The following is a 14,489-nucleotide window of genomic DNA, read 5'->3' as shown; positions in this document are numbered from 1 at the left end:
GTCTCTAGTGTGATGATTTCTTCGTAATTGAGGTTTAGCTTTCATTAAATACATTTTCTTTTGGAAGAAACCTATTTCATCACAACGTACAGTACATAAGCAATGCATTAAGATTTCTGGACTATTTACAATTCATACATTTTTATGGTCATAGATTTTTCTTTAACCTCCTCACAGGAGGAACTGAGGTAAATTAGATTCCCTCGGGCCTATCATCTTTGGGGAGGACATGTGGAGGATCTATTTTATGGAAAGGAAGGAGATAAAGTTCTTGGAAGGAAAATGTTATCAGCAGTGCGTATGAATCTGGGATCAATGTGTCTAGGAGTGACGGACTTATGAATCTATCCCTCCCACGTGCGGTGCAAGGTGATGGGTCGTGAGGGTCTGACTGGATAAATCAAAAGGTCTCCCTCAACCAGTCCCTACTTACTTTAGAAGTAGAGACCACTTGTCACGTAGTCACACGCGTTGCGTGTGTAGAGCCAGTGTGCAATGTAGTATTGTGTAAATCACGTACGTCGACATAGTGTGTTTCTACATTAAGCTGACAACATTTTCTATGTACTACAGATAACCTACTAGATTTCTAATAAGTTTTCACTTTTTGTAATTAAATGATGCTCATTCTACACAAAATTCTTATCAGTAGTCAATCGATTTTCATATGTAGGTTTTGTACATTGTAACAAGATTATGTTCATCATCATCACCACGATGCACGATGATTCATCCTAGGGATTTTGCTCTTCTACAAATAGTCCCACTAGGTTCGGTACATTGGTACTCAGACCTTCCCGTCCTGCTCAATTACTTATTCCTTGGTCTGTCTCTGGGTCGCTTCCACTGAGGCACATTATCATGTATCATGATTGTCGGTGTCCCATCATCTGGCATTATTTCTACATATACTGTACAAGTTTAGTGTAAAGGTCATCGCTCAGTCTTTTGGTTCTACAAAATTTACGGAGTCGCATGCTATTTTTTTTATTCGCAGTTGATTTCTTGAAGTGCTACAGTCCTTATATGGTATACTCGTAGTACCTACAAGGCATTGTTACATTAATACTAAGGTGTAATCCTGAGCAAAGACTACGCTTCTGTGACAACACCGACACAGAAGCCAGCAACTTTTCCACCTGTAAACAACCAACTTTATTTTTGTAGGGTGGAAAGAATTTAATAAGCAGTAATTGTTGATTGAGGTACTAGTACATATTGAATCATTTGGCGGGTTGGAAATAAGCCGACATAGCTCAGTGGTTTCAGAGCACTAACCGGACATCAGAAGGCACGGGTTCAATTCCCGTTGGCAGCATTTATTTTTACTCAGGAGATATTTTCAATCCGATTGATATTTCAGGCGACTAATTTTTGCTTATAATTATTTGTTATCCTTTATGCTATGCATAAAACCTTGTCTTATAAACACTAGTTTATCATTAAAAAATAATCATTATCACTAGCTAAAAATTATTTGACTTTATTCATGTAGCTACAGATATTACGGCTTATTGCTGACTCTCCCTGATTGGTATATGTGATATAAGACCGTAGTGTATAATAACGTACGTTGGTACAATGGGCGCATTAGTATATAAGCAAACTATATGTCTAAACTAAGTATTCATCTGTGTACATAAGATAAACGTAGGATGATTTCTAAGAAAATTACAATCACGAGATACACAAAATGTAAATACAAAGCAAATTAGTTTGCTAAGGAATAAATCAAGCACCCAGAAATCTCTGATGTACCAGACCGTCTCACTCTACTATAAAATTCCGAGTGACATTGTGGAGATTAAATATATGATTCATTTTAAAGAGTAATGTCCACCTCAAATATTGATGAATTTTTAGTACTTTTTAATATATAAATTGAAAATATTTAAAGATTATTATGTTCGTTAAATATTTTTTTAAATATCAGATTAATAAACAAATAATGATGTATGGAAGTGAGGCATGGAACTTGCAAAGAAAGGATGAAAGTAGATTGAATGCTGTTGAAATGAGATCCCTGAGGCGTATGTGTGGTAAAACCATGTTTGATCGTGTGAAGAATGTGGATATCCGCAAAGAGTGCAAGGCTGATGTAAGCGTAGTGAGTAAGATCAAGAAAGGGACGCTTAGATGGTTTGGGCATGTAGAGCGAATGAGCAAAGAAATGATTGTAAGGAGAATATACGATGCAAATGTGAATGTTAGCAGAAGTCGGGGACGTCCGAGGAAGACATGGCACGACCAAGTGAATCAGATACTTGAGTCGGGCCATGTCAAGAGTCAGAACAAAAGAAGAGTGACGCCTGACTGACGTCACATGTGCACGTCTAAGAACCTACTGCACGAGAATACTCGCTACAAATATATTTCGGTTATGCGGGTACTTATACCTTGCACCTTCGAATATATATTTTATTTATAAACTGTTTATACTCGATTGTTTTGCTGATTTTTACAAAAATATATATATTCCCGTAATTATACCTACTTAATCTTTTTTTCTTAAATAGCGGTAAGTACATAGTTTTAAAACGTTTATGAAATTACTTATAAATATTATGAATCGGAAAGAAAAATAATAGCAGGAAAAAAATTATGTATAAATAAAAAAATGGTTGATATAATAATATTTTATATAAAAAAGAAATGCCCCGGGTGAGGATTGAACTCACGACCTTAAGATTATGAGACTTACGCGCTGCCAACTGCGCCACCGAGGCCGGTGGCAATGTTGTCGTTTTTACATTATAAATAACAAAGCCAGTATCTTATCTACCGAGCTGTCTGCTATCCCGGTTTAGGAAATTGTAAAATTACACATACAAAACTTATCTGCTGTTTTACAAGTTATCTTTTTTTATGTCTTTCATACGGCAAAATACTACACAAACAACATATGATTTGCTTAAAACTTTTAGTTGTTATAAATGACAATTACATGTGTTTTTTTAACAATGGTTAATCAATCTGTGTTATCATAATACATTTATAATTTTCCATAAATACTCGTATGTATAAACTTTTGTAAAGAATTGATTCTTTATTGTTACAGATAATAATAATCCTACCGTAAACATGCCTATGTAGAGTAATTATATTACCTACTTGTAACCCATGGATAGTTTTTTAAACATTGTGTCCGAGAATATATTACATATGTATGTCATAACTAATAACTATAAATAGGTGTCCCAAGAAGAGCGCCGGTTTTAAATTTCGCGCCATTTTTTATTATAAAGTTGGCATATCTAAAAAATCATATGTCATCCGTCAACCTTGCTATTACGTTTTACATTTTGCATCGTTTAATAAAATGCGTGGAGTTTTCTTTCTTTTATTTTATTTCGAAAAAATTTCTGAACAATTTCTAAATTTCTTACTTTTGAAAAAATCTTTTTTTTTTCGAAAAATTTCCAGATCATGTTATTTCAAAAAATGCTGATCAGAATTGGCCATCAAAATCGTGTGATTTGAAACAATGCGATTTCTTTTTTTGCCCACAAATATTTGGCAGAGATCCAGCGTGTTTCGCCCACAACCTAACCACAATAATTATGCAACGATTTTATCAAAAGAACAAGCATTTGTATGGATAACTGTGGAGAGCATTTGTTCGAAATTTTATTCCACAGATAATCGAAACATTTGGGCTTTACAACGAAATAAAAATAATATCACTTTTCGAATAAATAATGGTTTATTCAAAACATCTGGCGCTCGTATTTTGACACACTTTTCAAAATATTTTAAATAAATATGACTTTACATTAAAAAATAAGTCTATATATTAAAAAGAACCTACCTAAGTATCAACACTGAATAATTATTTTTGAACAGGTGAAATTAATGAGATTCTGATTGATATTTCGTATTGTCCGAGGACAATGATGTTAATTTTTTGTAAAGGATTTTTCTTTTGTTAAATTAAAAACGTTTTGCCATTCAATGGTTCCACATTTAATGGCTATTTAAATAAACATATCGTATTGAATCAATATCTCATTTGATAATATAATGGTAACAAAATCATCATGAAACAATTATTTTATAAACAGTTTCTCAATAAAAGATGTTATCTTCCATCTATTATATAAAGTTGATTGTCACGGGCGGACGGGCGGGCGCACAGTGGGCTGAAAATCGCCTTTCATAGACATAGAGATTTGAATTTTCAAGGGTATTTTTTTGGCCAAAAATGGATTCTGCTGATCATTACTATGCTATAAAATTTCGTACGAAGCAATTGCGTGCACAAATGAAGGAGTTATCATTTTTTTAAGAAAAATTTGTATGGCACTGACATTAAAAATGAGGCTATCTCTGGAATCATAAAGTTGTCCATTCTATACTTACACACAGATATACTACTATTTATTTGTATTTTTTTGACATACTTCGTTTTGTGGCGCAACTTGTGATTTTTTTTTTAAATCCTCAAAGTTGAAAAAAACACTTTCTAATGTTAATGATTCATTTTAATGCTTAAATACTTTTAAGCATTAAAATGAATCATCAACATTCAAACGTGTTTTTTTCAACTTTAAGGATTTTAAAAAAAATCGCAAGTTTGCGCTACAATACGAAGTATGTCAAAAAAATACAAATAAATAGTAGTATATATGTGTGTAAGAATAGAATGTCTAACCTTATGATTCCAGAGATAGCCTCATTTTTAATGTCAGTGCCATACAAATTTTTCTTAAAAAAATGATAACTCCGTAATGATCAGCAGAATCCATTTCTAGCCAAAAAAAATACCCTTGAAAATTCAAGTCTCTATGCCTATGAATGGCGATTTTCAGGCCATTGTGGGGCGGCGTGGATTTAATTTTTAAGTAGCAACAGTAGTTGAACCACCCCACGGCGATTCGCAGAAACCCGTTTTAGAGACATTCTTTTCGGATTTTTTTTTAAATTGATTCAATTTTTATATGCTCTGGGAAATGTTAATCAGTGAGTTCTGCCAAAACCATTTCAACCGAGGCCAAGACACTTTATTAAGTTCGTCTACCATTCATACAAGGTCTGCCATTTTAACATTGTGTAATGGGGAATATATTGTGTAGTTATATCAGTTAGAATGGCTTATAACATAATTATATAGGTGGATCTTGGGGTCTACCAGAATGAAATCGATAATTTTACAATATCGGATCGATCGGCATAACTACTTCATTAGGTCTTTAGTAATAACTGACAACTTTTGTTTCTCCAAGTTGGAACTGAATCAATTGATAGCGTATCAGATGAATTAATTGAGTATATGGATGGTGAATACGATTTCTATCAATTCTAAAAGCTTGGTTAGTTCACCTAAATTCGTAAATAATTTATTTTGCAAAACGAACTAACTAACTAACTAGTCGATCCAAATTTATTTTTAATTGCAACAAAAATATCAATGTTCTTCACAATTCTAATTCTAATTCTAATTCTAATTCTAATTCTAATTCTTTCGTACGGAATTTTTTTTTCAGAACTATTTTACCTGAAGGAGATCATTCTCTTTGACATTTACGCTTGATGTAATTATTTTTAGTGTCTGAAACAATTCTAAAATAAGAATGCAAATTAATCGTTTTTTCACTGTCGATTTTCTCCCATCAAACGGGATTGCAAATATTTTAATAGTTCACTCCTGACCCTGTACAAATCGCAAAGCACCCCACTATTGAATTTGGCAGCCACCTCTGATCTGGAGCCTCAATATACCTGAAAAAATCATTAATTCTGTGCAGAAACGGGCGGTCTGTTTGATAGATTCCTCTGTCTTAACTACCGGATTGCAATCTTTAGAGCACAGGCGTCAGGTAAATATGCTGTCCTTGTTCTACCGGTATTACAATGAAAGTTGCTCCGAGGAACTAGCGTCATTGATCCCTTTGGCGCCGGTGCATAATCGGGGAACACGCCAGACGCGCGCCCAATATATTTATACGATTGACATTTGTCACACGAGAATGGGTCGCTTCTTTAACTCGTTCTCCAGTTCAAGAGCTCTTGAACTGAACAAAGGAATTTCTTGTTCGCGGCTCTCCTATTTAAATTTGCCATCGTAAAGCACACCGATTCCATACTTTATAGCACTCGAGCGGTGAATAATTTTTAAGCCCAGACAACGTCAACTGAGAAATTATTCAAGTGCCCAATTTGAGGTTTTAAGTGAAAAAAATGCTGTTTTAGAAGGAGAAATTCATACTTCATATTGCATGATTTAAATTTTGTGTTTATCTTTGCCAACATCAATCTCCTGAAAAAGAATTTTGCTGTTGTTGTCTTTTCACGTAATATTAGACTTTTATACAATAGTATGTTTAATTTAACTCTGGGTTACATGTCTTATGTAATAGTTATGCTCCCCGTATCGTATCAATTAATATTTGTTAATTTATAGCGATATTTCGACTGTTTTGAGTTAAATTATTCAACAGATGTTATCTAATTTTAGGAAAATTACAAAAACTTTTTGAAAAAAATATTAAGGTTAATTTAAAATAAAAACGGCGTCATTAAAATCTACTAATACATTAATAAAATAAATAAATAACACGGAAATATATAAAACGTCACAAGTACAAACACACTTTAGAAAATTTTTAAAAACCGTTCATTCACGATATGAGAAGCAATCCATTGGCTACGAGGGGGGTAATTTATGTAATTGCCTTAAAAACTACAATAAAAAAGAAAAAAGTTAAGACGTAGGTATTTAAAAAAAAAATCCTTCCGGAGGAAATTAACAATAATTATACTTTAATAATACTGTAATATATTTATTAATGTAACCATTCTAGTCATTCTTTTTTATCGGGAAATCAAATAAATAAATTAACTAAAACTTGTTCAAAAATCGCGTACATTGAAGAGAAAATAATTTTTCTCCGAGTTAATGAATTTCAGGAACAAATTTTTCTTTAACTTTTTTAATGTTATAGGTACCCATCCATATCATTGAAGAAGAAGATAATAATGAAAAATCTAAACGAAACATGAAACAGAACAAGACACAGAAAATAAATAGATAACAGTCATAATTACAAATCGAACCCAGGATCTCTTGTCTTACCGGGACAGCGTCTTAACCACTCGACCATTATGACCTATTTATTAAACATCATATTTGTCGATCTCATAATTTTATTTTATTTTATTTTTTTAAATACTAAATAATATACAAATATTCATTTGTAAACGTTGAAGTACGAATTGAATGATTTGTTTTTTTTTTAATATTTATACGTTTTGAATTTCACATTTATTTGTAATGAAAAATTCAAATAGAGATATCATATTGTAACAATCCCGCTTTTCACCAATACTCGAAGTGCAGATATAATGCTTATGATAACCTTAAAATAACCATGATGAATAGTTGTATTTATTTTTTATCATAACTTTACATACGTAGGTAATTTATATTTGTACTGTGAATATTAACAGTATCAGATATTATATTCATTTGTGGTACGCCCTCTGTCATTATATCTTGCGTCACTATCAATAATTCGCTTTTAATTAAATACCTTTTATTGTTCAATATTTATAAAAACGTTTCAAAAATATTTCATGTTATGCTTTCTCTTCACTATTTATGGGGATTTGAAGTAATTGGAAAGCAAGTCAAAAATGATTTAAGATTTTCACGGCCAAAAGTATTTTTGTTATTTGTTTTTGGGGTGTTATGCTGTGTTGCGCTAACTCCTTCTTTAGCCAATGTTTCGGACAACGTTACAGTGTCCATAATCATCACACATCTGCCCTGACAGACTTACCTTTACCTTATATAGGTACCTTTTGAAATGATTTATTTTTAAGGTACAGTATACTTTATAAATAATAATGTACTTTTTATTCGAGGATCACATCCAACCAAAACTAACCTGGGGAGGGTATGGAAATTCCACACGTCCCATACAGGTATACATATCGATTGTAAATATAATAGATATATGAGTATAATTTAAGAAACACAATTATGTCAGAAAATTTGTAAACAATTAACAGCATTTATGTGAATAAAATTAATGCTTAATGTTTAATCACTATTTTGATTAATCTTTATAGCGAATTGGTGTACATTATGAATATCAAAAATGTGTTTTAGATAAATTGAAGGTTTTCCTATCGTTTTGCTTGAGTAGAATACAAATAAAAAAATAAATTACTCAATAAAAAATAGAAAAGTAACATACTAAAAAATATATTTCTCGTAGATATCGTTTATTTTAGCTAAGATTATTTGTGACAATTTCACTTGATTAACTTTTTTGCTTTCTTATAAAATTATTTAAAAAATAAATAAAAACCAGTTTTGTGCTTGAAATCGAACGTTTCTATACTCCGTTTGTCAAGTGATTTTAATGACTATTACCTACAATATAAGGTAAACCAAGATATACACATTTTTGGCTGGTAGCTTCCTCTTAATACTGCACAAGCTTCTTTCTTAACTGCTGCCAACCGCCAGGAGTCAGAAAGACTATGCCATTCCCAATTGGAGTGTGTTGTGAGGTTGAAGTTAGTGGGGACTGAAAGTAAATGGGAAGAGAAAGGTGAGGAAGTACCTATATATTCAGATCTGCTTTGTCACACTGAATAAAATTTATAAAATTATTTCTAATATTTGATTGTAAAACAACACAATTTTTTATTTATTTATATATCTTTCACACGCCAGGGATTGAACCCGCGACCTTTGGCTTCGTAGCCGAGAGAATTATAATAGCTGGATGAGTTTTATTTGATTCTTGAGATCGACGCTAGTTAAAAATAAATTGATTAAGTGGTTCAATACCACATAACGACATAATTAGTTCACCACAAATTTACAATTGCCTTTGAATTTGTCTGTCCGCAGGCAGCAAACAAATATTGTCAGGGCGATTATTGTAGGTAGGAACATTAAGGTTTCAAGCAGACAAGACAGATGCCATCTTAGTGAAAACTATCTCGGTGACATATTACTTAATTTTACAACTATCCTCTCATCGCTTATGTGAATAATTCAACACCCTTAGTAAAATTTTAAAAGGAGTCCGTGCCCCGTCACAAAATCAAAAACAGGTTGTCTTTGGATAATTCCATTAAATGCTCAAATCAACTGTCTGTCGCTGCAGTTTAAAGGTGGTCGCTTTGTTATGGTGGAGGTATTTTTTCTTTTCTTCTAGCGATATGTCAAAATTTGATCGTGTTATTTCGCGTTTATCAACAATAAACTTAGAAATTCAAGGATTTACTAGTTTAAATCTGTCCTACGAAACTAATCTGCCTACGTGGGCATGAAAGACATGGATTCGTAGTACATTTTTTAAAATAAATAAAATGTTTGTATTTATTGAAAATGAAAAAAATTGAATTTGAAGAAAGGGATATACTTTTTTATATTCTGTATTTTGGTCGTAGCAAATAACCTTTTAAAAAATGGATGTTTATCACAACAATTATTTGAAAGGCCTCCTTTAAAATTCGATTCTCGGTGCGTTTCAGCTTTTGAGCAACCTAATAGGCTGACAATCATAACCACATATTCGTTTCGCGTATTACGCACATACTAACACATTTTAATATGAATTATATTAAGCAAGTGAAATAGTTTGCAAACATTACATAAATCCCTCAATCAATATTGCTTGCAGAATATATTACATTAGAGTGCATTTCAGAAATAAGAAAACCTTTCATTTATATAGTTATCAATCAATATTTTATAAATCTTTCTGACAGTCTGTGTCATATATTACTTCTTGTCAATCTTAAAGTGGTGACAAGGTGTTATAAATATTTCCTGACGTGATGTTCATCAAGTTCAATTTTTCCTGACATTAAATAAATTCATATCGTAACCATTTATTTCTAAAATATGATTTTTTAAATCTGTGTCAAATTATTCTTCGTTTTGAACCATTGTGTAAAATAATGTTGAACTATTTAACTGTTAAGTGCGTTATTTTGATACCTACATACGTACATAATGATTTGACGATTTTTAATATTAATTGTTAATAATTTAAATTATTCATATTTTAATTTATTTATTAATTTCTATTTTTTACATTATAATTATATACTAGTATTTACATAAGTATCAGTTATACAAGGATGTTAAAAATCAGTATTTTTGTGTGTTAGTAGGAGTGTTTTGTGAACACCTCACAAATAGAACGTGTGTATATATTAGGAAAAGTGTCGTTAAGTCATAAGTAAAAAGTTAAGATTCTCATAGAGGATTCTATGGTTCTGTGGCGTCAAGAAGAATCCAGATTAACTCATTAATAGTAGGCAGCTCGATCTACTTAGGTACGTACTTGCAGGTACGTACTTGCAGGTACGTACTTGCAGCCGAAATCGTAAACAAAACAAAGCAACCTACCTGCTTCAAGTATCTACTCGCCTATCCGCAACAATACGATCGCAAGTCGGTCTGACACATTACGACAACTCACCAGAAGATTCGAGCCTATCACCTATGCGTTAACACAGTGCGACCGAAACTTCCCGAAAGGCCCAGACTTAGCAAATGGCTCCGATTTAGTTGCAATTCATGTACCTACTGTTGCCACCGGCCGTACAGTATAAGTATAAGTCCGACGCTGTATACGTACAGTATACAGTATAAGTCCGACGCAGCGAGCAGTCAGTCAGTCAGTCATCAATCTGCCGTCAGTGGACAAATCTCACGAGTGATAATCCGCGCACCTTTGCGCGAAGGACAATACTGACCCGCGCTTGACCTGCCATCACAGCCAGCATCCGGTAAATACATCTGTCCTACGTCAACTCTCGTTACGGCTACTCTGACTCAAATAAACTCTGTGACCTTCACGACCGACTTTTATTTCGTGCCTCTCACCTGATCCCCAAAGTTCCACACATACAGGCAATATTATATACATATTAGGTTCATAGTCGTTACATATTAATAAAAATATCATAATATTACATTTTAAGAGGAATGTTAAGGATGCACCTGCCCACCAGCTGTGTGGCGAGCCAGATCGGGAGAGCCGTTGACTTCTCCAACTGACCTCTCGACACATCGTCTTGCGCTATAGTGGGAGGGATATATTCATATGTCCGTCACTCCTAGACACGCTGATCCCCCTTACTGTTTACAATCCCAGAACTTCCTCTCCTTCCTTTCCCTAAAAAAAACCCCCACACAACATCCCATATAATGAGTTAGGCCCTGAGGGAAACTATTGCGAATTGTACTTCCCGTAAGAAACAATTAAGACAAAAGAGAATAAAACAAAACAGAAGTAGATGAAAATTATTGTATTCAAAATTCATCTATCTAAAACATTACAAATTAAATGTACACCAATAATCATCGATACATATTATATTATATGGGTAGGTACACTGAAATTCTGCTGAAATTTATCAAACATTTTCAAATTTCGAAATTCTTTCTTTAGAAGATATAAAATTTCCTTTACATGTTTGGAGCTAAGAAGTCGGAAGGTCCTGTGTAAATATTAAATATTGACTGGCTTTCAAATTGGTATATATCACATTTCCTGGGATTATAATATTGGATATTTACATGTACTTTTCTAAATAATCGGTAAGCACAATGTATGAAAATACATATTTATATATTTAAATAATGATTTGTGAGCCACAATTATTGCCGATTTGGATCAATTTTATAAATAGTTAAATAAATTTATTACATTATGTAAATAAATTACAACCCTATTCTGTCAATAGTCTTCTGAATGCTTGTCTGAATTGATTGGCTGTTTCCGCCCAGCCTCTAAATCCTATCTCATATTTATCTGCGAGGGAAGTAACCGTTGTTGAAGAGGTGTTGTTCTTATTTTCTTTGAGGCTTCACTGCTCCAGACAATCACTGGATGAATCCATTGTTTCTATTCTTCAAAGGGATTCTTCTCCGTTTATCGACGCAGAATGGAACATTTATTCAGGACTGCTTCGCGTTTTGTTCAGGTCCGTGTAGCGGTTGATTGGCGCGTGTAAAGCTTCCGGTAGATGAATAGAAAAAAATCTTTTTTCACATGCGGAGACAAACACGTTTTTGTTATTTTAATGATCGACAAAGAAACGAATTTGTCGTTTGTTCTGCAAATTTATAAAGATGTGCTTAAATTGCTTATGGCTCGATTCTCAAGGAACGCTTACATATAAGATATTGTTTTATATATTGAGTACAATTTTTTGCGCACACGCATCATTCTTTACAGGGCGCCTGCAGCGCGTTTGTGGGCGTCATGGCCTGCAGCGATCCTGTCACTTAATTTTTATCGTTGATTTCGTGTGCAAAACCAATATTAGTGATGTCAAGGGTCAGAATGACAGAATATGTATAAAACAAAAAATTATAATAAGAAACTCTAGTGAAGAATATTATGGTTAAAAAATATATTCATATAGATCAACAAACGTTGATTCTAAAAATATAAGGTTTATTATTATTATTGTACGTAGAATTTATAATTCGTCATTTAAAAATGAATAAAACACCATTTCATTAAAATACACCGTTTTTCGTTTGTCTAATCTGCTAATAACAACTAGTCTACGTCAGTAAAAATCTATGGTAAAAATTTTCTACACCAGGGTTGCCAATTCTTTGAGAATTTCCCAAATTGTGGGGAATTCCTAAGATATGTCAAGAATTGGGTTATTTGCGAGAATTTCTTGTGGTGAAAATGCGGGTATTCTGGGAATTTCTCGATTACCATATTAAAAAATAATATTTTTAATAATTGTCAGAACTCTCTCTATTTCGTTTTTTTCGTGGAAAATTTACAAAAAAGTCTATTTGTAAAGGCCGAATGAAAGATAAAATCTAAAAATGACAACATAATAAAAATGAAATGCTAATTTTAATAGAATTTCGTTTCATTTTGGAGGTTAAGAAACTTGTGGGGAATTTGTAACTTTTTTATCTCTTAAAGGTATTTTAGAACAAATGCATTGGCAACTCTGGTCCATATTCAAATTTGGAAAGGTGAAAATATTTTAATGCAGGTTTTTACACACCGGTAAATTGTTTATCTGATGCTTTACGATGCACTTTTGCACTTCAATACGACAATATTAGTGACGAGAAGCTAACATTTTAGATAGTTGTTCTTCGATGTTATAAGCGGATAATCTTTAGAATAAAAAACGTATTGACTCCCATACAAAATACAGTGCCGGTTGAAAAATAAAGTAAGCTTTTTGACTGGTGACGTCACGAGTCACTTCCACAGATTTGATGCGTTTTTGGATCCGAAAAATTAAAACTATGTACATTTTTTAAATACTAAAACTAACTAGAACATTAAAAAATATACAGAAAGAGTTTTTGAGGTCACAGCGTTTATTGAGTCAGTGCAGCTGTGAGAGACGAATCCGGCCCGACTTTCACGCAGTTGGTGAATGTACATCGACGGTGAATTCCCCGGGCCGAAGATCGACAGTGGGTCGGTGGATAGTCGAAGATCAACACCAGATGTAAGCGGAGATGGTGGCGGTGGAGTGGTCGAGGCGATAAAGTCGGTGGCTCAGCACCGCGTTGGTGGAGACCGGACTTGTAGATGTGTTGAAAACTGGGGATGATATTGACTTTTCCTGCTACTCCAGTGTGAAGTAAGGTAGCCGAAAATATAATTGACCTGGTGTTGTAGGCTGGCGAAGATGTCGCAGGGCCAAGGCGAAGACCCGCGAAGAGTCGTTGATATTTTGTAGCCTCTCATTTATGGTCGTGCAAAGCCGGGAGTAGTATGTTCGCCCGCCTCAGTTACCGGCGAGCGCTCGTACTGCGTACTCACTTATAAGACTAAATATTGACTGAGCCAATATGCAAATGCATTCTAGAACAATCCAACGAGCAGGTAGACGCGATGTACCTACAATATTTCGCTAGTACCTAGGTTCTAAGGCGATACGGGTTGCACTTAAAAACGTTCCCAAACATTCTAGTAGCCTACCGCTACAGGTCATTAATAATAAAAATAATAAAAAAGGAATGCAGTTGATTTCCTAAAATAAAGTTGTGTTGTGATGGCTAAGTCCTCCACCACAACACAAGCAACATTTTCAGCTTACTGTGGTGGTAGTAGGAGATTTTCAAATATTGTCAGGTTATTCGTAACCCGGGAATGTTTGTCTTTCTTTTTAAAAAAGAAAAAGAAAAGAAAATTAATAAAAACATTTATTTTCCGATAAATTCTGTGACTCCACCATAACCACAGCTGTTTATCATGTTCGAGCAAAGCGCCTATGAAAATATACGCTACACAAGTGAGAGACACATAGTCCGACATGCTGTAACTCGAAACGAACACCGCATGTGATGTGTGGACATCGCGTATACACTTGTTAAGCGTGTCTGAAACTATAACGCGTACATCTCGCAGATGAGTAACTAACTAACTAAAAGGAGGACGAACGAGACCGGGCTACTCCATAAAATAAATCGTTCAACTATTAATTGTTGTCTCCACTCCTAAGGTCAAAGAAGTGACTTT

General features: G+C 33.5%; 1 protein-coding gene and 1 non-coding gene across 3 annotated transcripts in view; one reads left to right on the top strand and one right to left on the bottom strand.

Annotated features, from left to right (window-relative positions):
• LOC149420430 (5-hydroxytryptamine receptor-like) overlaps nt 1-14,489 on the top strand; it is an 864,571-nt gene that overhangs the window by 559,932 nt on the left and 290,150 nt on the right. The window lies entirely within an intron of this gene.
• Nucleotides 2,654-2,726, bottom strand: TRNAM-CAU (transfer RNA methionine (anticodon CAU)). The gene has a single exon. It is a non-coding gene; the product is annotated as a tRNA-Met (tRNA).

The sequence above is a fragment of the Hesperophylax consimilis genome, chromosome 10, assembly GCF_061612785.1.
Source record: "Hesperophylax consimilis isolate HC1 chromosome 10, BYU_Hcon_1.0, whole genome shotgun sequence".
Taxonomy (NCBI): domain Eukaryota; kingdom Metazoa; phylum Arthropoda; class Insecta; order Trichoptera; family Limnephilidae; genus Hesperophylax; species Hesperophylax consimilis.
Note: the sequence above shows the minus strand (reverse complement) of the source record. Positions and strands in the feature narration are given on the sequence as shown.